Here is a 23,296-nt window from a genome sequence, read left to right on the forward strand (position 1 = left end):
TTTGGATCTTATAGTGGGATTCTTGGGATGACACCAAATTCAAGCCTGGTTAGATGCTGGCCAAATTATGCAAGTTCAAGTAGAAGCTCATTCTTTCTAGGACAAGTGCAGGCAAAGTCGTTGTCATTATCTCCTTCCTTGTCCTCATCCTCCTCCTTTCTTTTCCTTCTCTTTCTTCCTCCTTCAAAGATATGTATAGTAAAGCAAAACAAACCCCCACATTTTACTATTGTTTCTTAACTTCTGTAACAGTTAAAATTTAGGGGAGACTGAGGCAGGTAGAAATTAGTTTCTCTCTGCAAGGAGTATTCTATTTTATGAGGTTTATTAAAGATTAAAGAAAATACAGAATAAGAAAAAACACATGCCTAGGCCAGAGGCCTAGACAAGATAACCTCACATCATGGAAGAGATGCGTTTGCTCCAAAACGGAAGTCCAAAAGAGAGCCCAAAGCCTTTGCAATCAGCTTAAATCCCTTCTCGATCTCGGCCCAGGTGAGATTACAAAGCATTCTGGGGAAGTGGAGCAAAGGCTTGTGGGAGTTGAAGTCCAGAGTTCAAGTCCAATTTTACACTTCATATGTAAAAGTACAAGAGGTATAGGTTAGCCCAGTAAAGTTTGTAACAGTTCTGGAATTATAAGACCTAGATTGTAGTCCTGCCCCTTAATATCAGTGCAAACTTGGGAAGGGTGATTCACCTCTCTGAGCTTCATATTTCTCATCTATAAAATGATTGACAATACTTGTACTATCTCCCCCACAGGATTGTTTGAGGACAAGTGAGTTGATGCTGGTTAAATTATTTTACAAGCATAAGGTATTATTATATATGGTTTTTATTAGAGAAGAGTTGGATTACATGGTACTAGAGTACCAGCAAGGACATTCTGCGGTTTTACAATGTTAATATATCTTCCCAAACAAAATTTCTAACTCACTACCACTTGGTGAGACAGGTTCTGGAAAGAAGAGAATATGGTATTAAGACGTTGCCTTTATATGAACTCTCAAGCTTCACTTGACATAGACCCTCCTTCCTGTAATGATTTGACTAAATCAGAATGAAACTAGATGTAATTCTTCTATCAACTGTGAATTCTATGACAGATGAGACAGTGCTTGCCATATTGTAGTACAGGATCAATACAAATCTCCTGAGCGTTGGTCACTCAACAAATGTTTATTTCTTGTACACATCTCTTTTTTCTGCTTACCTAACTCTTCTGTCTTTTACCCAGAACACTTTTTTTCTTTCCTTTTTTCAAAAAGTGGTCAATTTCAGTTTCTCCCTCAAATCTCTTTGCTTCAAAGGCATATGATTCAGACAAATCACTTGGGTTGTTGAACACTGACTGACACATAGACTTGACATAGTTGCACTTCTGAGAAAGGGCTGCAGACTTTTTTCTTTTTTTGTTATTTGACTCTTAACTTCACTGTGTTTCAAAAGCATATAACAAGCATAATTGGAGTGCTGAAAAAGTACTTATCTAGTAACAAGTTGGACTGTCAACAAAGTATAACCCGTTTTCTTAGAGCATTTCTAAAAATATCCAGCAGGCAGTTTGAGTTATAAATGCTCACTGCTATTAGTCTAGCATCCTAAGTATATATTGACTTTAGCCCTGACTATCCCTAAGACATTCTGCTTATGTTACTTTTTATGCATATGGTTTAACAAGAAATAATACTTTATTCACCCGGTGCCCAGTTCATTTCCTGTGTGTGTTGCTCTAGTGGTCTGAGTTAATACTCTTTCCCTCTCTCCCTCATGTGCTAATTTATATAATTAGGGAGTGATAGATGCCAGAATATTGAGACTCATGAAAGGGGAGGGAGAAAACTGCTTATGGCTATCCACCAAACTAGATACCTTAGCTACAATGTAGAGAGAAGCAAAGCAGAAGAAGGTCCCAGAAATCCTCAGGAAGCAAAATCCAAAAAAGGAGTTATGGCTATTTGGTTTTGGTTCAGACCTGTGTGTTCCAGTGGTATAGGGAGCCCACGTGAGGAAATTCCCCCTACTATCAAATATCAGCAACCGTTTTGTAGTTATGAAAAGAGCTGGGAGGTTAAATGAGTTGTCTTGAGCCACACAGCTGGTATGTGTCAAAGGTGTCTTGAACCCAGGTCTTCCTGTCTCTAAGGTAAGTCTATTATACTATACTGCTTCTCATGGCTTCATGATACTTGCTATTCTAAGTAAATTATTTTCAGTATTATTAATCAGATGAAGTTCAAGTGATTTATTATTGTGGTTGAATTTAAGAGGAAATGGGGAATGTCTAGTGGAATAGGGGAAACAAGCTAATGAGAATACCTAGAGTTTGGGAGTCAGAGAAAGCAAATCTCCCCAGTAAGGATTACAAATGACTTCCCATTATCCTATAAATAAGTTCAAGGTGTCAAAGAAATCTAAGGACAGCAGAGAAAAGAGATGTGTGTGTGTGTGTGTGTGTGTGTGTGTGTGTGTGTGTGTGTGTGTGTGTGTGTGTGTATTTTAAAATAACTTAGAGGGAGAGGGGATAATTAAAGAATAAGATTACTATTTGGAATGATTGGGATGATGATAACAAAGTTGAGAGAAGTCGGAGCTGTTCAGCTCTTATTTCTGTTTTTATTTAATGCTTTATTGATTTTCTTTTTTTTAAAATTACTGTTCACTTCTCAATATTCCTGCTCCACAAAAGAACCCATTTTTTGGGGTATCAAGTAAGTAAAATCAGTTAAGACATATTAATACATTGGCCATGTCTAAAAATGTATGACTTGTTCCTAACCTGGTATGTGCTGCCTTACCATTTCCCTCCCTCCCCCCGCCCCCCCTCTCTGTCTGTCTCTCTTTCTCTCTGTCTCATAACAGCCCATCTTATTTAGGTTCCTTCCTTCTTTCCATGTATACCCTTTTATTGTTATAATAGTGATAAAGTTCTTAAGAACTTGAGGTATCTGGCATACTTTAAGTTCCTTAAGTATTTAATATATCATAAACATCTTAATTATTTCAATCATCACATTCCCAAGTATGAAAGTATTCAATTTAACCTTATCAGAACCATATATTTTAACTTTATCTTTTTATACTTCTCTTGAGTGTCGAATTTACTCATCAAATTTTCTTTTCAGCTCTGGTTTTTTGGTCATAGAAGTCTGAAATTCATCTATTTCATTAAACATAATCCCCCTCTCCTGCAGAGGATTATGCTCAGTTTTGGTGGCCATGTAATTTTTGGTTGTAGTCCTAAATCTTTTGTCTTTTGGAATAACATATTCTGTGCCTTCCAGTACTTTAATGTAGAAGCTTCTAGGTTCTCTGTTATCCTAACTGTAGTTCCATGATATTTGTATTGTTTTCCTTCTTGATGCTTAAAATACTTTTTCCTTGGCCTGGGAGCTCTGGAATTTGGCAATAATAGTCCTGGTGTATTTTTGGAGTCTCTTTCACGAGGTGATTGGCACATTCTCTCTTTTTCTATTTTTCTGTCTTGTTCAACAATATCAGGTTAGTTTCCCCCTTATGATTTCTTGTCATATGGTGTCCAGGTTCTTTTTAAAGTCATGGCTTTCAAGTTTTCTGATGATTCTTAGATTATCTATCCTGGATCTATTTTCCAGGTAGTTTATTTTTCCAGGGTAGTATTTCAGATCTTCTTACATCTTTTTCTTTAAATTTTATTTTCTCATTGTTTCTTGATGTCTTATGGATTATTTTATTTGTCCAATTCTAATTTTAGGATAGTTATTTTCTTTCTTGAGTTTTTATGTTTCCTTTTTGAGCTGGTAAATCTTAATCTTTAAAGAGTTTTCTTCAGTATCCACCCCTCCCCCTACATTTGATCTATTCTATTCTTTAGGGAGTTGTTTTTTTCCAATGTATTTTTGTGCCTCCATTTTATTTTGTCCTATTCCAGTTTTTAAGGAATTGATTTCTTCAGTGAATTTCCCCCCCAGCTGTCAAGTTTTTCTGCCAATTCTCTTATTTGGTTTTTTAACTTCTTTTCAAGTTCTTCTAAGAGTCTCTTTGAGGCTTCACATGTTTCCCTTTTGTCATTTTTGTCCTCTTCTGTGTTTGTATTTTGGTCTTCCCTGTCTCTAAAGTAGCTTTCTAAGATTAGGTGTTTTTCCCCCTGGCTGTTTTGTCTTTTACTCATTTTTCTAATTATTTCCCCCCGTTACTTTATTTATCTGTTGAGGTTCTTTTCTGTTCCTGGTATAGAGGGATCACTGTTTCCACATTTGTAGAGGACCTTTCTCTGGTACTTGGTGCAGGCACAGCTCCCCCCCCCCCACCCCATGGTGTATTTAGGGCATGTCCTTGCTGACTTACTCTAGTCTAGTGGGTTCATGTAACTATTTTGTCCAGCTAGATTCAGCACCCCATGTTATAAGTTATTCTGCTATTTCATGGGCTGGTCTGATTCTTGCTCTGTTGCTTCCCTGCCCTTGCCAAGTGGCTTGAGCTGGACAGATCCCTGCTCTGGGCTTTGCTGCCTCAGGCACTCTGGGAGTGAGGAGATTCCTTCAGTTCACCTATCCCCCATTTTGCTCCCTTCCTGCCTCAGATGCTTTGTTGCCACAAGAGAATTTGTAGGTTTTATACCCTCTCTAACATTATTGCCCATGCTGAATGGTTTAGGCTGGGCAAGTCCCTTATTCTATCCTCTCTGCCTTCTATACCTGAGTTGAGTGGTTGGAGCTGGGTTCATTATTGTTCTGCAGGTTTCTTGCCTCTGGCCAAGTTGAAACATATCAGGCTGCTCAGAGTTCTTCCTGTTCTCATAGATACTATGCTACCTGGGTTACTCTCTCTTCTTATCCCAGTGAGAGTATTCCTTCTCCTTTTCTTTCTTTTGAGGCAATTCCTTTTCTTTTGTGTTTGTGTGTGTGTGTGCATGCATGTGCATGTAGGGATGAAAGGAGCAAAGCATTCTTTATATCAGTGTCTTAGCATCTACCCTTTATCTTTTGAAAGGTAAACACAGGGTAGAGCCAAGATGGTGGAGAAAGTACACAGACCTACCTAATCTCTATCAAATATCCCTCCAAAAACTAAGGCACAATTTCTCAAAACTAATTCTGGAATAGCATAACCTACAAAAAGAGATGATGAAATAATTTTTCAGCCCAAAACAATTTAGAAGGCTGGCCCAAAAAAATGTAGTGCATTAGGGGAAATTGCAGTACAAAACACCACACTAAGTAAGGCCCTATCATGGTAACAGTTCTGGAGGGCAACTAAATAAGCCACAAAGGCTTCTGGAGCTCTCAGGCACAGATTGTAAGAGTAGGGTCAGACAACTGCTCAGAAGGAGATTATAGGAGTCCTTTTGCTGGTTCTGGGTGCAAGACTCTTGGCACATTACCATATGCAGAACTAGGTTGTATTCTGAGTATATAATCTTAGGGTAAAGAGGAGTACTAGCTTTCACCAATACTTGGAGCCACAGGGGAACAGGAAACTCTGGTTATGGTTCCAAGGCAGAAAACAGTGCTTGTGATTACTCATCAACCAGAGCAAAGGCCTGGAGAGTATTAAAAACACCTGTCCTTAAATAATACCACCTTGGAAGAATTGAAAACTTATATATACCCAGAGCTAGATCTGAAGGGAAATGGCATAAAGAACCTGAAACTTAAAATAATGTTGCCTTTACCATAGGTACAGAGTCCAGCATTAACAGTTTTTATTATAACAAAACCAGAAAATGAGCAAACAAAAGAAAAGAAACTCAACATAGAAAATTATTTCAGTGACAGGGAAGAGGAAATATCAAATTCAGAGGAAGATAAGGAAGTCAGTATTGTTATAGTCAAAGCCACCATGAAAAATATGAATTGCCCTGAAGGCCAAAAAAAATTAGTGGAGGAGCTCAAAAATGGATTTAAAAATCAAATAAAATAGGTAGAAGAAAAATTAGAAAAAGAAATGAAAGTGATACAAGAAAATAATAAAAAAAGAACCAACTGCTTGATAAAGGAGGTAAAAAATATTGAAGAAATTAACTTAAAAACAGAGTTCAGTGGTTAAAAGAGGGACAAAGATCTAATTAAGGGAACTCCATAAAAGCAGAATTGGTCAAATGGAAAAAGATATATAAAAAAATTCATTAAAGAGAAGAATTTCTTAAGTCAGAAATGCCCATATGGAAGAAGAGGTACAAAAATTCACTGAGGAAAAAACTTTTACAAAGTAGAATTGACCAAAAATGGAAAAGGTGATACAAAAGCCCAATCAAGAAAAGTGGGCAAATGAAAGGTAAAGACTCCAGGAGACATCAAGAAATGATCAAAGTCAAAAGAATGGGAAAATATGAAATGTCACATTAGAAAAACAAATGATGTGGAAAATAAATCCAGGAGAGGTAGACTAAGAATTATTGGACTACCTGAAAGCCATGATTAAAAAAAAGAACTTAGATATCATCTTTCAAGAAATTATTGAGGAAAACTGCCCTAATATTTTAGAACCAGAAGGTAAAATAGAAATAGGAAGAGTTTATTGATGACCTCCTGAAAGAAATCCCAAAAGGATACCCCCCCTAGGAATATTATAGCCAAATTATAGAACTCCCAAGTTAAGGAGAAGCTATTGCAAACAGCCAAAAATAAACCATTCAAATATCATGGATCCACAGTCAGGATTACACACAATTTAGCAGCTTCAACCAAGAATCATTTATCCAGAAAAACTCCCTTCAGGGGAAAAATGGTTATTCAATGAAATAGAGAGTTTCAAATATTCCTGATGAAAAGACCAGAGGTGAATATAAAATTTGATTCTTAAATGCAAGATTCAAGAGAATCACAAAAAGGAGGAATACACATAGATGGAGGACAAGGGTGTGAGTTGAATATGATGGGTCAATATTAAAAAAATAAAATTAAGGCATAAAAAGAGGAATGTATTGGCAGGAGAAGGAAGGGAAGAATAGAATGGGGTAAGTTATCACACATAAAAGAGGCATGAAATAACTTTTCTGGTGGAGGGGAAGATGGGAGAGTGGGGAAGGAAGCGCATGAAGTTTATTCTCTTTGGAATTGGCTCAGTGAGATAAGACCATATGCAATCATTTGAAAATCAACATTAGTTTTACTCCTAGAAAGTAGAAGGGGGGGAGCTAGGTGGCTCAGTGGATTGAGAGCCAGGCCTAGAGATGGGAGGTCCTAGGTTCAAATCTGGCCTCAGACACTTCATAGCTGTGTGACCCTAGGCAAGTCACTTGACTCCCCATTGCCTAGCCCTCACCACTCTTCTGCCTTGGAACTAATACTCAGTATTGATTCCAAGATTGAAGGTAAGGATTTAAAAATTAAACAAATAAAAAGAAAGTAGGAGGGGAAGGGAATAAGAGTGGAGGAGTGGGACTGATAGAAAAGAGGGAAAATTGGAGGAGATGGTAGTTGGAAACTAAACTAAATAGCATGGAGAATAACACACAATAATAATGGTGCAAACATATTTACCAGAGTCTCAAATAAAGGCCTTATTTCCTAATTATTTCCTCATTAAGATATGAGTTGAATATATAAGAACACTAGTCATTCCAAAATTGGTTCATGGTCAAAGGATATGAATAGACAGTTTTCAGAGGAATAAAACCCTATAGTCATATTAAAATGCTTTAAATCACTATTAATTAGAGAAATGAAGATTAGAATAACTCAGAGGTACCACTTCATGCCTATCAGATTAACTATTATGACAGAAAAGGAAAATGGCAAAACTTGGAGGGTATTTGGGAAAATTGAGAAATTAATGCACTGTTTGGAGGGTTGTGAACTGATTCAACCATTCTGGAGAGCAATTTGGACCCATGCCCAAAGGACTGTAAAACAGTACATACCTTTTGACTCAGTAATACCATTACTATTTGTATACCAAAGAGATGAAAAAAAATCATAAAGAGGAAGGACCTATTTAAAGCAGCTCTTTTTGTTTGGGTGGGAGGGGGCAAAGAATTAGAAAGTGAGGGGATGCCATTCATTGAGGAGTAGCTGAGTAAGTTATATTATAGGATTGTAATGAAATGCCATGAAATGATGAGAAGAAGGAAGTCAGAAAAACCTGGAAAAACTTTCATGAACTGAAGCAGATGAAATAAGTAGAACCAAGAAAACTGTATAATGAACAACTATGAAGGACTTAGCTATTCTCAGCAATACAATGTTTCAAAACAATCCCAAAGGACTCATGATAAAAGATGCTATCTGCTTTCAGAGAAGGAACTGATTATGTCTGAATTTAGACCAAAGCAAACTTTTTTTTTTTACTTTCTTAATTTTTTTTTCTTCAAGCTTCTTCCCCAAAAGGATTAATATGGAAAAATGTTTAACAATATTTCATATGTAAAATCTATATGTGAGACTGCCTACTGCCTTGATGGGTTGGGGGAGGGAAGAAATAATTTGAGCCTTGAAATTATTTTTAAAATGTTGGAAATGGTTTTTACATGCAATTGGGGAAAAATAAAAAAAAATAAAAATAAAAATAAAAGGTAAGCACACCAGTTGGGGCTTATGAACTATAGGATTAGCAGTGAAGATCCACAAAGTACCATGAATTTTGGGCAGTTGTTCTCTGGAAGACCAAACTCATTCGCACAAGTATATGTGTGAACACAATATGGGTATTTGGAGTGGATGGGAACTGGGAATGGAAGTTACCGGAGAGTTATATACTAAGATATAGTCGGGTTGTGTGGCAAAGTTCTATAAAGGCACAAAGGAGAAAGTGAATATTTGGTGACTAGAACACATTGAAGAATTGGCTTCTGGGGTGCAATTTGAAGGACCAGGTGGATTCCAGTAACGGAAATTTTTAAATAGAGAAAAGTAGCGTGTAAATGGGGAAAAGTGGGATATCTTTAGGCCAGATGAGTAGCCCAATCTGGCTGGGACATAGACTCTGTGAAGGGTACAATATGAGGCAAGCTTGGAAAGGCAGAGGGGAACTGCATTTCAGAGGGTCTTAAGAGCTAGTCTGTGGAGTTTGGACTTTATCTAATAAAGACAATGGGAAGTGATTGGAGGCTTTTCAGCTGGGTTCTGATGCAGTAAGGCTGGTACACTTTGAAGCTTAATCTATATGTCAGAGGTGAGGAACTTTTGAGAAAGACGGTATCTCCCCATGATCAATAGCACATGATTAACTTGGAATGGCTCGCATAGCTTCTCCAACTCTTCTTTTACAAGTTTAGATATTAGAAGAAAAAGTCAGTGGTGTGCTATGGAGGAAGAAGTGCTGACTGACATCAGAGGATCTGGGTTCAAATTCCACCTCTAATACTTACTATTTGACTTTGGACAGGTAGCTTAAACTCCCTAGTTTTCAGTTTTCTTATGTGTAAGATGAGAAAGTTAAAAAAGATTAAATAAAATGAAATAAATAAAGTTAAATAAGGCTTCTGAAGTCATATCTAGTTGTAGGTTCGTGATCTTCTGTTCTTGGCTCTCTGTGAGTCTAAAGCTCAGCTTTCTTAACGTGATATCTGGATGAAGGCTAAGTTTTCATTACAGATAAAAATGTTTCCTTTTCTTTTTTTTGAAATTGCGTTATTCATGTCTTTATTAAAGTTTCCTAAAAGACTGTAGAATACATTCTTCCAACTTTTGTTTTTCCCCTTTTGGGAGTCCAAATACTACTGATTTGGGAGAGCATTTACCTTCCTGAGGTGTTGCTCTGGTTAGGGTTCCCCTCTACCAATCTCTCCATAACAAGAGCATCAAAGTACCTCAACCAGGTCACCCATATGTATTTTATTAAATTGTGTGAATTCTAGTTTCCTTAGATCCATTTTAGCTAAGCTGCCCAGGAGGAATAGCCCTTTTACACGCATTCCTTGGAAAATGCCATTAGTACAGACCTTGTAGGTTCCGCGTTGGCCCCACCTGCTCTCCAATAATTCCTATACGGTGTTGACCTACCACATGCTGCTTTTGCAGATTTACACCTTCTGTGGGTACTTGCTTTCTGTAGCCCTTGTATTACTGCCTCAGCAATGGACTTGTCCTCTCTGTGGCAGCTTGAATAGGACAGGTGTCTTGAACATATTAACATTTGAGTTCATGGCATTTAATTTTGAGCCTGACATAGCAAGATTATCAGAAAGAGAAAGGTGAAAGGGAGCCATTGGTCACAGGTATGCCATCCCAGCGATAGGGTTTGTCATAGTAGTAAACCATTCAGAATTGCATATGGACTTTGATCACTTCACTCCTGGTGATATATGCGCAGCCTATAGAATAGAAGCTCATGAAGAGGAATCTAGAAAGGAGGAAAAAATAAAGTAATTGTCAAAGTCATGGGGGGGGGGTACAGGGTGGTGGGGGCATTATTGATTTTATAATAGAAATAATGACTTCTACCCAGGTTTTCTAGGAGAATTAAATACTGGCTAAGGTTAATGGCCTTCAGCCAATGTCCTGGTCAGTCATTAATCCCCAGGAAATGCCCAGGGCTGTAGTCAATTATTGCTCAAATAATACAAAAGTGGGCATAGTTCTCTTGTCAGAGTAGAAACATACTATTCTTATCCTCTCTTGGACCCATTTTTTGACATAAGAATAAATTTATCAGGGGAAAAAACCCACAACAATTTCACTACCAATGTGAAAGAATGGGCTAATTTGAACAGACCCTAAAAGAAGGTATCGATCAACTTTGATCATGAATGATTTAGTAAAAACCACTAAAGATTAGGTCGCCAGAACTCACATACGGCTCCAGTTAAAACTCTGAGGAAGTAGCATGTTTGGCCAAATATCATATTGAGGACAGTGGGCAATTACTGTCATATTAGGTCTTTCAAGTTAAAATCAGGGTTAAATAAACATTATACTTGGTGGGGAGGATAACTGCAAACAAATGAGGACAATTCAGAGAACCGGAAAAATGAGCCATTTTTGTATTTGAGCAAAACAAAGTCACAAGTAATTGGATAAAAACTTTATTTTAGAAAGTTGAAAAAATCTGTGAGGGGAAATATAAAGAGAATAATGATATTTTCATGAGCCTTTTTGTGGGCAGGGTGCCAAAATATCTTTAAAAATATTTATGCATGGGTTCATTTATCAATTAATCAATTAAACATAAACATTTATCAAGTATGATAAATGATCCAAGCATTGGGAATACAAAGAAAAAAGTGAACGGGGTCTTGCTCTCAAGGAGCTTACATTCTATTAGAGAATTATTAGAGAAGACAGCATACACAGATAATAGAGTATAAAATTAAATACAATGTTTTTTTTGGAGAAAGAATTTAATGAGATAACAAGGGTAAAGTGCTTTGTAAATCTTAAAACTCTATATGAATTTTAGCAATTACTTTGACCATTTTGCACTGGAAATTATAAAGATTACTCTTTTTGTCAGAGAAAACAGAATCTATGCATGAGCTGAGTAGTTTTTGTCATTTCTCAGTTGTCTGTTATCTTCTTATCCATCCTTGTTGTCCTTAAGATTCTTTGCTAGTCTCTATATTCTTAGTTTTAGTAGTTCTGATGTAATCCGTACAGGACTGTGCTCTGCTTTTGACTTAATCTTACATCATTTGCTTTTGGTTCTGTTTTCTGTGTATGCCTTAAAAATCTATTTTGTTCCTCAGCAAGACAGTATACAATAAACCCAAAGATCCCAGCTTTTGGGACAAAAATCCACTATTCAATAAAAACGGCTGGGAAAATTGGAAGACAGTGTGGGACAGATTAGGAATTGATCAACACCTCACACCCTACACCAAGATAAATTCAAAATGGGTGAATGACTTAAACATAAAGAAGGAAACCATAAATAAATTGGGTAAACACAGAATAGTATACATGTCAGACCTTTGGGAGGGGAAAGACTTTAAAACCAAGCAAGACATAGAAAGAATCACAAAACGTAAAATAAATAATTTCGACTACATCAAATTAAAAAGCTTTTGTACAAACAAAACCAATGTAACTAAAATCAGAAGGGAAACAACAAATTGGGAAAAAATCTTCATAGAAACCTCTGACAAAGGTTTAATTACTCAAATTTATAAAGAGCTAAATCAATTGTACAAAAAATCAAGCCATTCTCCAATTGATAAATGGGCAAGGGAAATGGATAGGCAATTTTCAGATAAAGAAATCAAAACTATTAATAAGCACATGACAAAGTGTTCTACATCTCTTATAATCAGAGAGATGCAAATCAAAACAACTCTGAGGTATCACCTCACACCTAGCAGATTGGCTAACATAACAGCAAAGGAAAGTAATGAATGCTGGAGGGGATGTGGCAAAGTAGGGACATTAATTCATTGCTGGTGGAGTTGTGAACTGACCCAACCATTCTGGAGGACAATTTGGAACTATGCCCAAAGGGCGATAAAAGAATGTCTACCCTTTGATCCAGCCATAGTACTGCTGGGTTTGTACCCCAAAGAGATAATAAGGAAAAAGACTTGTTCAAGAATATTCATAGCTGCGCTCTTTGTGGTGGCCAAAAATTGGAAAATGAGGGGATGCCCTTCAATTGGGGAATGGCTGAGCAAATTGTGGTATATGTTGGTCATGGAATACTATTGTGCAAAAAGGAATAATAAAGTGGAGGAATTCCATGGAGACTGGAACGACCTCCAGGAAGTGATGCAGAGCGAGAGGAGCAGAACCAGGAGAACATTGTACACAGAGACTAATACACTGTGATATAATCAAACGTAATGGACTTCTCCATTAGTGGCGGTATAATATCCCTGAACAATCTGCAGGATCTAGGACATAAGCAGAGGACAAACTGTGGGAGTAGAAACACTGAGGAAAAGCAACTGCCTTACTACAGCGGTTGAGGGGATATGATGAGGAGAGACTAAAAAACACTGTAATGCAAATACTAACAACATGGCAATGGGTTCGAATCAAGAACACATGTGATACCCAGTGGAATCACATGTCAGCTATTGGGGGTGGGGGGGAGGAAAAGAAAATGATCTTTGTCTTTAATGAATAATGCTTGGAAATAATCAAATAAAATATTATTTAAAAATCTATTTTGTTAATGAGTTCTGTGCATTTACTTAGTCTCTCTATGTCTCTCTCTCTCGCATCTCTTAAGATACCTCCCCTTTTCCTCTTTACTGGAATTATTCCTTTTTGTGTTTTCAGAATCCCATTCTTCATAGCTCACTATCTCTCCAGAGCCCATTGATTTGGTATTATTTTGGTCTATGAGATTCAGGAGTATGCTGATAAATCTTTAACAATTGGCTTCCCAGTGGGAAAATGTACCCAGGACACACTTTTAAATTTAGGCTGCCTTATTTATATTTTCTTTACCACTTCTTCTGGATAATTACTATATAATAATAATAGCAATAACATAATAAACATAATAATAACATATGATAAAAACAATAAACTAAAAATTGATCTGTAACATGTGTTGATTTCTGAAAAGTAAATGCCTGAAAATTTGATAAAGTGCTTTCCAAAACTACCTTTCACATACCCCTAATGGGATCCTACCCATTCTCTCCCTGAATCCTCTAAACCTATTCTTTAGAAATCTAGGGCACATATTGGACAATGTCCTGTTTTCCTCTCTTACTTTACAAACAATTCCAGGGAGGATTAGTCATTTCTTCCAATGATCTAGTTATTTTTGTCTCAGTGACTGCTTCTTTCTTGAAGAGAATTAAATCCAAAACATAATTTTCCCCAGTTGGTTAGTGTACCTATAGAAATGGGAACTTATTAGGCAAATCAAGAAATTATAAGCTACTCTGTTTTGGTAAGGAGGAGTACCCTAGCAACTCTCTGTATAATTTAAGTCCCCTATCATTTTATGATCTATTTGTTAAACTAACTTATTTCCTTTTTCTATTCAAGTGGCCTACATTATATTCCATTATCAAGTCTTTTTCTGCCTCCATTGCTCTTCTCCCAAGTGAACTCTATCATGCTTACCCTCTCCATTTCCTGGGTCTCTTCTTATAAGTTTATCTTCTAACTATACAATGTTATTGCCTTCTCAGCATCCTTTCATCCTGTTCCTTTTGAATAAGCTTTTCTATTCCTGAGAGAAATTCAAATATTAGAAGGTCGAATTTACTATCTTCAATTAGGATTATTTTCTAGTTGGCCTGCTTCAACTGAATTAAATTCTACTTTTGCCTTTCATTGGGGAAGATTGTGAGAGGAGGAAGAGGAAATAAAAGCATTTGAGTTAAATAAGAAGAAAGTCAAGTGGGTGACTTTGGATAAGTGAAGTGGAACAGTGGTGTAAGATGAGCAGAGAAATTTAGAAAAATTGAGGAAAATTTGAAGAACAATCTCTAGGCCAAGATACTGATATAGATCCTTCTTCCTGTTTACAGGGAAAACAGTATGAAGGACAACTAAGGAGTATAAAAAAGCATTAAAGAAGATTAAGGACAATTAATGATTAAATAATGATTAAAACTTGAAGAGGTAGATGCAAGGATAAAGGAGACTTGGGTGGCAGACAAAATAATTAAAGAAATGACCAATAGTGGGTGGAGCAAATTTATAGAGTTGGACCAATGGGTGCACCAAATTGGTGAAACAGACAGGAAAATGGTGCAAGGCAGAAAAGGAAGAACAAATTGGTAAAACAAACAGGAATCTAGTTCAAGACAAAGACTACTATAAGATGGAAGTGGAGGCTGACATGGTTGTGACTGTTGAGCTGTTATTGAGATAAAGGGAAAAGAACAGGATGATGAAACATTCTTAAGATTTTAAGATGTGGTACCTGGTTGTAAAATGTTTTACCAGATGCTTCTGATTGAGGAGTTTCTTTTCTTTTTCTTTAACAAGGAGTTGCTTTTCTTTTTTTTTCCTTATTTGAAAAATATTTTATTAACTTTTAAAGTTTTTTTTAATTACATATAGGAAAAAATTTTGACAATTTTTTTTGACATTTTACAATTTAGACTCTCTTCTTCCCTCATAACCCCCTCTCCCTGAGGTTGTAAGTAGTATGATTTAGATTACATTAGAGCTTTGATGTAATATGTATTTCTAGATTTTTCATGATGTGACAGAAGACCCAATATCACAATACAATAAAAAGCTCATGAAAGAAATAAAGTGAAAGATGACATGCTTTGATTTGTGATCATACTCCAACAGTTCTTTCCTTAGCTGTGGATAGCATTTTTTATCATGAGTTCCATGGGGTTATCTTGAAATCTCATTTTGCTAATGATAGTTCAGTACTTCACAGTTGATCATCAGACAATATTTCTTTGACTGCATATAGTGTTCTATTGGTTCTACTCACTTCACTTCTTTTCAGTTCATAGAAGTCCTTCAAAGTTTTCTTGAACTCATCCTGTTTGTCATTTCTTATGGTGCAGCAGTATTCTATTACAACCATAGACTACAACTTGTTCAGCTATTCCCCAATTGATAAATATCACCTCAGTTTCCAATTTTTTTCCACTACAATTTTTTTTGGGGTACAAGTAGGTCCTTTCCCCTTATATCTGATCTCTTTTAGATTCAGACTTAGTGGTATCATTGGGTTAAAGAATATGCATAGTTTTATGTTCCTTTGGGTATGGTTTCATATTGCTCTCTAGAATGGTTATATAAATTTACAGTTCCACCAAAAGTGAATTGGTGTTCCAATTTTCCCATCCTCCCCATATTGATAATTTCCTTTTTTAGTTATATTAACCAATCTGATAGACATGAAATGGCATCTTAGAGTTGTTTAATTTGAATTTCTTTGATCTAAAGTGTTTTGGAGCATTTTTTATATGAATATAGACAATTTTACATGATTATTGCCTATTTATATACTTTGACCATTTATCAATTAAGGATTGCTTTGTGTTCTTATAAAATTGACTCAGCTGTCTATATATTTAAGGTATAAGGCCTTTGCCAGAGATACGTGCTATACCCTTCCCCACCAATTTGTTGTTTTCCTTCTAATCTTAGTTGCATTGATTTTGTTTGCATACAACCCTTTAAATTTAATATAGTTAATTTTCTATTTCATTTTGTTGTAATGCTCTCTGTATATTGTTTGGTCATAAATCCTTCCATTATCCATAAGTCTGACAGATAAACTTTTTTATATTCCCCTAATTTGTGGGTGGTATCATCATTTGTTTCTAGACCAAGGATCCATTTTGACTTTATCTTTGTGTATGGTATGAGATGTTGGTCTAGGCAACATGTTTCCTCCCCCCCCCACTTCTCCTAGAATCTTTTGTCAAATAGCTATACCACATATCACTTTCTCTTTGAACTTTTAAAAAATTTATCTCAAAAAGTCTTTTTTCATATATACATATTAGAATTGTATATTAAAATAATGTTTTTTTCTACTCATATTAAGATTGAAATTTTCATTGTTAATATTGGCAATATCTTCCATCATTTGATGGAGTGAATCTCTTTACATGAAAACTTTTTTCTTCCCTTTTTATCATTAACTACTATCTAAGAAAGGAGCAACTAGATGATACAATGGATAGCAAGCCAGCTCTAGAGTCAGGAAGAACAATTTTAAATCTGACCTCTGACTCTTACTAGTTGTGTGACTGTGGGCAAGTCACTTAACTGTATTTTCCTCAGTTTCATTACCTATAAAATAAGCTGGAGAAAGAAATGTCAGGCCATTCTAGGATCTTTGCCAAGAAAATCCCAAATGGAGTCACAAAGAGTTGGACACAACTGAATAATAACAACAATAGACTCCTTAAGAAAAGGACCTTAAAGTACATTATATAGGATCAGTGAGCTAATAAAGATCAGAGTTGGGAAAGTGCCAGATGAAGTGTCAGAATACTCTTCATCTGGTACTTTCCCTGAGTGGTATATCATGGAAAGAAATTTAATTGTAGCCTGATCCCTTCCTGATCGAACTAAATTACTAAAAAGCACAGATTCTCTCTAATCCTATGACCATTCCTTGTATTAAATTAAATTTCCTTATTCTTTCGGGTGGAATGGAAGATAATATCTTAACTGCTATAGAGAAAGAAGAGAATAAGGCAGAGTTTATACAGTTAGAGTGAATTCTCAGTCATTTGTTGATAAAACAGATACTTTTTTGTGGTTATAGATTTCTACAATATTGGCTTGTATATATACAGGTATATATTGGTAGAATTTCAATTTATCTTGACAACAGTAACTATATAATGACATGTACTTTTCCACATCGCATTTCTACTTATACACTGTCATTCAGATTTTATCACCATGTGGTATATTGCTAGCCATGCATTTGATCCTATTCCCAATAATAACCAGGTTCTAGGAAGTCATGTACACTTTTTAGCAGTTGTTTATTCCCCCCAGCACCAGAAGATGCTTTATTATTATCAGAGAATGGAAGAGTTCCTTCATTCAGCTTTATCACTTTCTGGGTAACTGTGCTTACCTTGGTCTCTTAAGTCTAGGTTTGGTCAACCAGAAAAATTCTGAGACTCCATCTCAATGGGAAAACTTATCATCTCCCTGTAACAAATTAAAAGTGGTAAGGAGGTTCAGCACTAGATCTATAAGCATTTATTAATAAAAAGAGAGGAAGCAAAAGAGAGAAGAGCTTTTGAGAGATTTCAGCCCAATTATAACAGTTCTTAATTTCACTGGCTCAGGCAGTGAGGCTCACTATAAATCAAAGGCCAAGATAGATAAGTCAGTGCCTGGACAGCTCAGAGAGTCAAAAATCCAGTGGCTTCCCTCCCACCTGAGCTTAAGAACCCTCTTTGCCAACTAGCTTGCAAATGTCATGCCACCTGCCCTTCTAGGGCAACATTTCACTGGCTCTTCCCTGTCTGCTAGGGATGCCCATGGTGACAATGGCTCTGCCATGTTGTCACTCAGGCTGATGCTGATGCCAGGAGATGCCAGCTTATGACACATTATTCTGTGACAACCACCATTCCTTGGAATTGAGGTATTTTACTTCACAAATCCCTGAATCTCCTATATTCTTCCAATCATGTGACTACACCATAATGATATCTACTATCCATGCAAATAGACATGTTTAACTGTGTATATTTTTTATTCTTTAGCATGTAATCAGCAAAAGGAATAAAACAAATAATATTAAATCATGTATGATGTATCTAAAGCTTCTTCCAGACATAGACATTCCTTAAGCAGTATATAGCAAGGATCCTAAGGAAATTTAGAACCCATTTAACACACAGACTTTAATGACTAATAATTTACTCCTGCCCTCCTAGAGGAGGAGGGTGGTTAGCCTCCAGATTGGGGGAAAGTCTTAGTATATGATGCTACTGCTTTTCTGTGAAGCCAACAACCTCCAGTCCATTCTCCAACTTTATTCTGGGACATAGTTCTTTAGCTGAATTATATGATTCTGCCTTTTGACTATTCTGTTCCTCTATGTCCTTCAAATGCCCTTTCTCCAAGTATTTAAGTTTGACCTAGCCAAGAAAGAAATCTCTTTTGTCCTTGTCAATGTTAGCTTGACCATTGGCTGCTGAGTAGCAGGGGCTAAAGAACGAGAGAGAGATTTTACATGTGCATTTAATTATATAGCACATTTATCCTAGTTTTTCTGGATAATGAACTAATGAGCAAGATTCAATTGGAAAAAATCTCAAAACAGCAGGCAGAATTTATTAAACTAGTTACAGCATTACCTTTCTTAGTAGTACGTACCTAACTGAACCATTTCCCATGAAGCCTCAGCCTAATGAATCCCCACTAAATTTGTCTGAGCAGAAGATCTGTATGTTTAGTCATATCTCAATGATCACAATTTGTCCTGAGTTTTCAATTTTGAGGCCTCAATATTTGCCTGGGGGGGGGTCTTGCTTCCCAAATATCAAGATTTATTTCTCGTATGTGTTTTGTTCATTTTGCCACCTTGACCTTTTGGTTGTGTACCACCAGAAACTAATCAGGGAAATGGAATAGTTAGCATGTTCTTTCTGATATTTGCCTTCTGGTGCTATCTGTTAGTAACTGTTGACTAAACTTGTAATAGGTTGCCTTCTGCCCTTTATGATGTATTAGTGAACATTGTCTGTCAATCTGTCTGTCTGTCTATCTATCTATCTATCTATCTATCTATCTATCTATCTATCTATCTATCTATCTATCTATCTATCTATCTATCTGCCTGTCTGCATATCTATCTATATCTGTCTATCTCTTATCTATTTATGTATCTTTCTCTTACCTGAATGTCTCTCTACCTACTTTTCTTTTTCTGTGGTCCATCATTTAATATTGCAGTAAGTAGAGAATTCACATAAGAAAATACTAATCATTTTAAATAAAAAGCAATCTTCTTAGGCTATGTTTCTTACTAAAATCTTATGTATGGTGTACTAAAATGTGTGTATGGCTTTGCTTTGGCAGAGCCCTCAATACCATTCTTGTAAACCCAGTGGTCTTGATATCATTCATTGGTAGAGAAGGTAAAGTCCAGAGCACAAAATACATCACTCAAGATACAGTTCCCATTGTGTCAGAAATATGGATGGTTTCATTGATAAAGCTCTCAGAGCTATACACAACCAAATTATTCTTCCTTTGCGTAGTAGTTTCTATAAGTCCAGAGGTTAATTTATTACAGAGAAATGCATCTATAAAAGGGGGTTTGTTTTACATGGACTAAGTGGATCTGGAAACTAGTTATCAGAGATATTTCTGACAGAAAGCCATAAAGTGTAAGTGTAACACATTAATGCAGTAGGCTAAGTTTCCTAATGATCTATAAATAAAAAGAAAAACATGTCTTATGGGCATTGGTGAGTTATAGTTGCCATTACAGATGATAGCACAAAATGGGAGGAAAGGGAGTATTTCTCCTTTAAAAAGTTTTGAAAAAGGAAAAGTGACTCCCTTTCTTATGTAGACATTTTCCTTATGAGGAATATGAAAAAAAGATGGAATTTGAACAAAACTTTCACCCTCACAAACTTTAATATCCATTTTTTTGCTCATGAGTCTCTTCACAGGAAAAATATTCAAGTTCTAATTTTCAAATCTGGGTGGATAAGCTATTACAATGTCACGCATTATAATGCAAAGGATTTTTACTCTTTTAATTTGCACTATTTCACACTTTATGACTATGTCTACACATGGTTCCATTAGCTAGTTGAATAGCAAAAACTGTCAATCTATTGTTTGCTTTGTTCCTCCAGTGTATGCTAATTTTTGCTCCAAGTACTTGCATGAGTGCAAAAAAAAAATGATCTACACAATAGATACATTCAAAAGCCCTTTTATAGTGGAAAGAGTGCTGAGGTGGCATTGAAAGATCTGAGTTTCAAGCCTGACTCTCCCACTTCTTATCACTCTAGTTATGGACAAGTCATAACCTCTATGGGTCTCAGTTTCCTCAATAGTAAAATGAAAGGGTTGAACTAAGTGATCTCTAAAGATTTTTCAAGTTTTTTTTTTTTTTAGAAAAAATTTTAGAAAATTTTTTATCAGTAAAACTAACCTTCTCTCCCTCTCACTCCAAATAGCCAATTAAAGATAATTACCCATTGGCCACAGCCAAAAAGATATTTATCTTATTCTGCATTGTTAGTTCTTTATCCTTATATTGGGAGGTGTGTAGCATACTTTATGTATCATTAGTCCTCTTGGATTGTGATTTGTCATTTTGCTAATAAGTCAGCATAATATTATCCCATCATATTTATATAGTATTATTTGATCAGCAATCCCCCAAATTATGGGCATCCTTCCAAATTTAAATTCTCTGATACATCAGAAAAGGTATAAATATTTTGTACATCTTTAGACTTTATTTTGCTTTTGACTAATCCTTTCTTTAATCTGCTCTCCTTCAAATTCTCCCTTCTCTCCTTTCCTTGTTATATTCCTGTTGAGTGAAGTGTACCCAACTGTACTCAGCTGTGTGTACACTTCATTCTTTCTCTTGACCATTTCAGATGAGAGTGAAGTTCAAGTGCCAGGAATTTCCCCCACCTCATCCTCCTAGTTTGTATATTTGGACACCTTGTTGATATAAGGCCATTTCCCCAAAACTTCTTTCCTTTTTCAACCTTCTAAATGTATTTGTCTTCTCTTCTCTTTTCATTCTTCTCTTGAGATTATCAAGATATTGCAGAACCACTCCCAGAGTCTAATCAGACTCCTTATATGATTCCCTCTGATGAGAAAGTTCACATGAATCATCTCTCCACATTTGAATGTAAATAGTTTATCTTCGTTTTGTTCTTTATTATTGTTTATTCATGTTTAGCATTTGTTTCTCTTTACTCTTGTGTTTGTACTTTAAAGTTTTTACACAATTCTGATCTTTTCATCAGGAATTCTTGGAGGTTTAATGTTTTATTAAAGATCCATTGCTCATCCTCTCTCCCTCTCTTGTAACATTATATTCTATTTTACTAGTTAAGTATTCTTGACTGGTTGCTTGCCGTATTTTTCTTTTATTTGGAAACTGGATTTTCACTATGATGCTCCTGGGAGTTTTCATTTTGAGGTTTCTTTCAGGAGATGACTGGTGGATTCTTTCTATTTCTACTTTGCCCTCTGATTCTAAGAGATGTGGGGAGTTAAAAAATTTCTTGAAATAGGATGTCTAGATTTTTTTGTGATGCCATTCAGATAGTTCATTGATTTTTACATTTTGTTTTTCTTTTTGAGACTTTCCAGGCCAGTTGTTTTGTTGTAAGATACCTTACATTTTCTTCCATATTTTCAGTCTTTTGACTTTTTATCTTAATATTTCTTATTGCCTCATGGAGTCATTAGCTTCTATTTGGTACATTCTTATTTTTGGAGAGTTTGCTGTTTGGACAATGTTTTGCTTTTGGGCTAAAATATTAGTTCCCTTTCTAATTCTTTTTTCCTTAGCTTTTATTTTTATTTCAATTGTTTTTTTTTATGTATTCTCACTTCATTCACAAAAAAAATACTATTAAAGAAAAAAACCTCTGGCTTATTCTCTTCCAGGAATTCTAGTTGAATTTTTGCTCAAATTTTATTATTTTTTTAAGGTTATACCTATAATCATTTTGGATTTATTCTCTTTTTCTTGGATTTGAGTCTTGAGCTTTTCAGTCTCCAAAAGAATTCTTTATGGTAGGAGTACTGCACTCCTCCCCATACCTACCCCCTGCCCTTTCTTCTAGTTTACTTCCTGACTTCAGTTTTGATATCTATGGCACTTCTTAATGGAAGGTCTGAATTGATCCCGAGTTGCTGCATTTTTGGGAGTATTTATTAAATATTATGTTATTCCAGGTTATCAAAGATAATATGGATATCAGTAAGCTTTCAGTGCTCCCTATGTAGTTTGATCTATGGCAAAGTCTAATTGATCAGAGCTTTGCAAGTTTGGGCTTAGGTCTGAGCAAGAGTAGCTTGGCACTATACTTAGCCCCTATCAGTAAGCTCTAATCCTATGATCCTTTGATCTTACTTTTTATAGCCTATTAAAAATAAACAATGAGGGGCAGCTGGGTGGCTCAGTGGATTGAGAGCCAGGCCTAGAGATGGGAGGTCCTAGGTTCAAATCTGGCCTTAGATACTTCCCAGCTGTGTGACCCTGGGCAAGTCACTTGGCACCCATTGCCTAGCCCTTACCACTCTTCTGCGTTGGAGCCAATACACAGTATTTACTCCAAGGCGGAAGGTGAGGGTGTAAAAAAAATAAATAATGCTTCTATCTCTCACCTCTTGATTCTTTATTCTCCCTAGTTCCTACAATTTTCCCCATAAGCCATTGAAAGCACCAAAGGTGTGGTTCTGGAGGACAAAGTGATCCATTGAAAAGAATTTTTAAAAAAGAGTTTACTCATTCATTATACCATTTGGATTGATAGAAACTTGTCTGCATCAGAGTTCTGTAAAACTCCAGAGTGCAACTTGAACCAGATTAAAATTGAGATTTGGATGAATTGAGAACTATTTAGTCAAATAAATACAACATATATAATGTTAATTTGTGGTATTTTAAGTCAATTCCCAGTGCAGGAATTCATTTCTATTTGAGTTTAATATCACATGTCTATATAACAAATGACTTCTTGGTATATTAAAAATATTATTTTGACTTGTTTATTTATGTGATATCCCTTTAACATATCATTTGTCCCAATTATATAGGAAGTGGTCATTACTAATGTGATGAAGGCCTATACCATTCAGTTGACAAATTTGTGTTATCTTTTTTAAAAATAGAATTTTTCTTACTCTTATTTTCCCAGGTGATTAGCATAGGAATGATTAATTAAACAACTATTTTTATTTATACAATGACAAATAAAATTTCCCATTGGATTACTGAGAAGAATGTGAGCCCCAAAAGTTTT

General features: G+C 35.8%; 1 long non-coding RNA gene across 2 annotated transcripts in view; it reads left to right on the forward strand.

Moving 5' to 3' along the window:
- Nucleotides 1-1,637: 1,637 nt before the first annotated feature.
- The window catches only part of LOC107649309 (uncharacterized), a 63,273-nt gene continuing 41,614 nt past the window's right edge, over nucleotides 1,638-23,296 (forward strand). For both annotated transcript variants that reach the window (XR_008912966.1, XR_001622869.2), the window contains exons 1-2: nucleotides 1,638-2,149; nucleotides 21,067-21,168. This is a non-coding gene — a long non-coding RNA (uncharacterized LOC107649309). The remainder of the gene's footprint in view (nucleotides 2,150-21,066; nucleotides 21,169-23,296) is intronic.

The sequence above is a fragment of the Monodelphis domestica genome, chromosome 6, assembly GCF_027887165.1.
Source record: "Monodelphis domestica isolate mMonDom1 chromosome 6, mMonDom1.pri, whole genome shotgun sequence".
NCBI lineage: Eukaryota > Metazoa > Chordata > Mammalia > Didelphimorphia > Didelphidae > Monodelphis > Monodelphis domestica.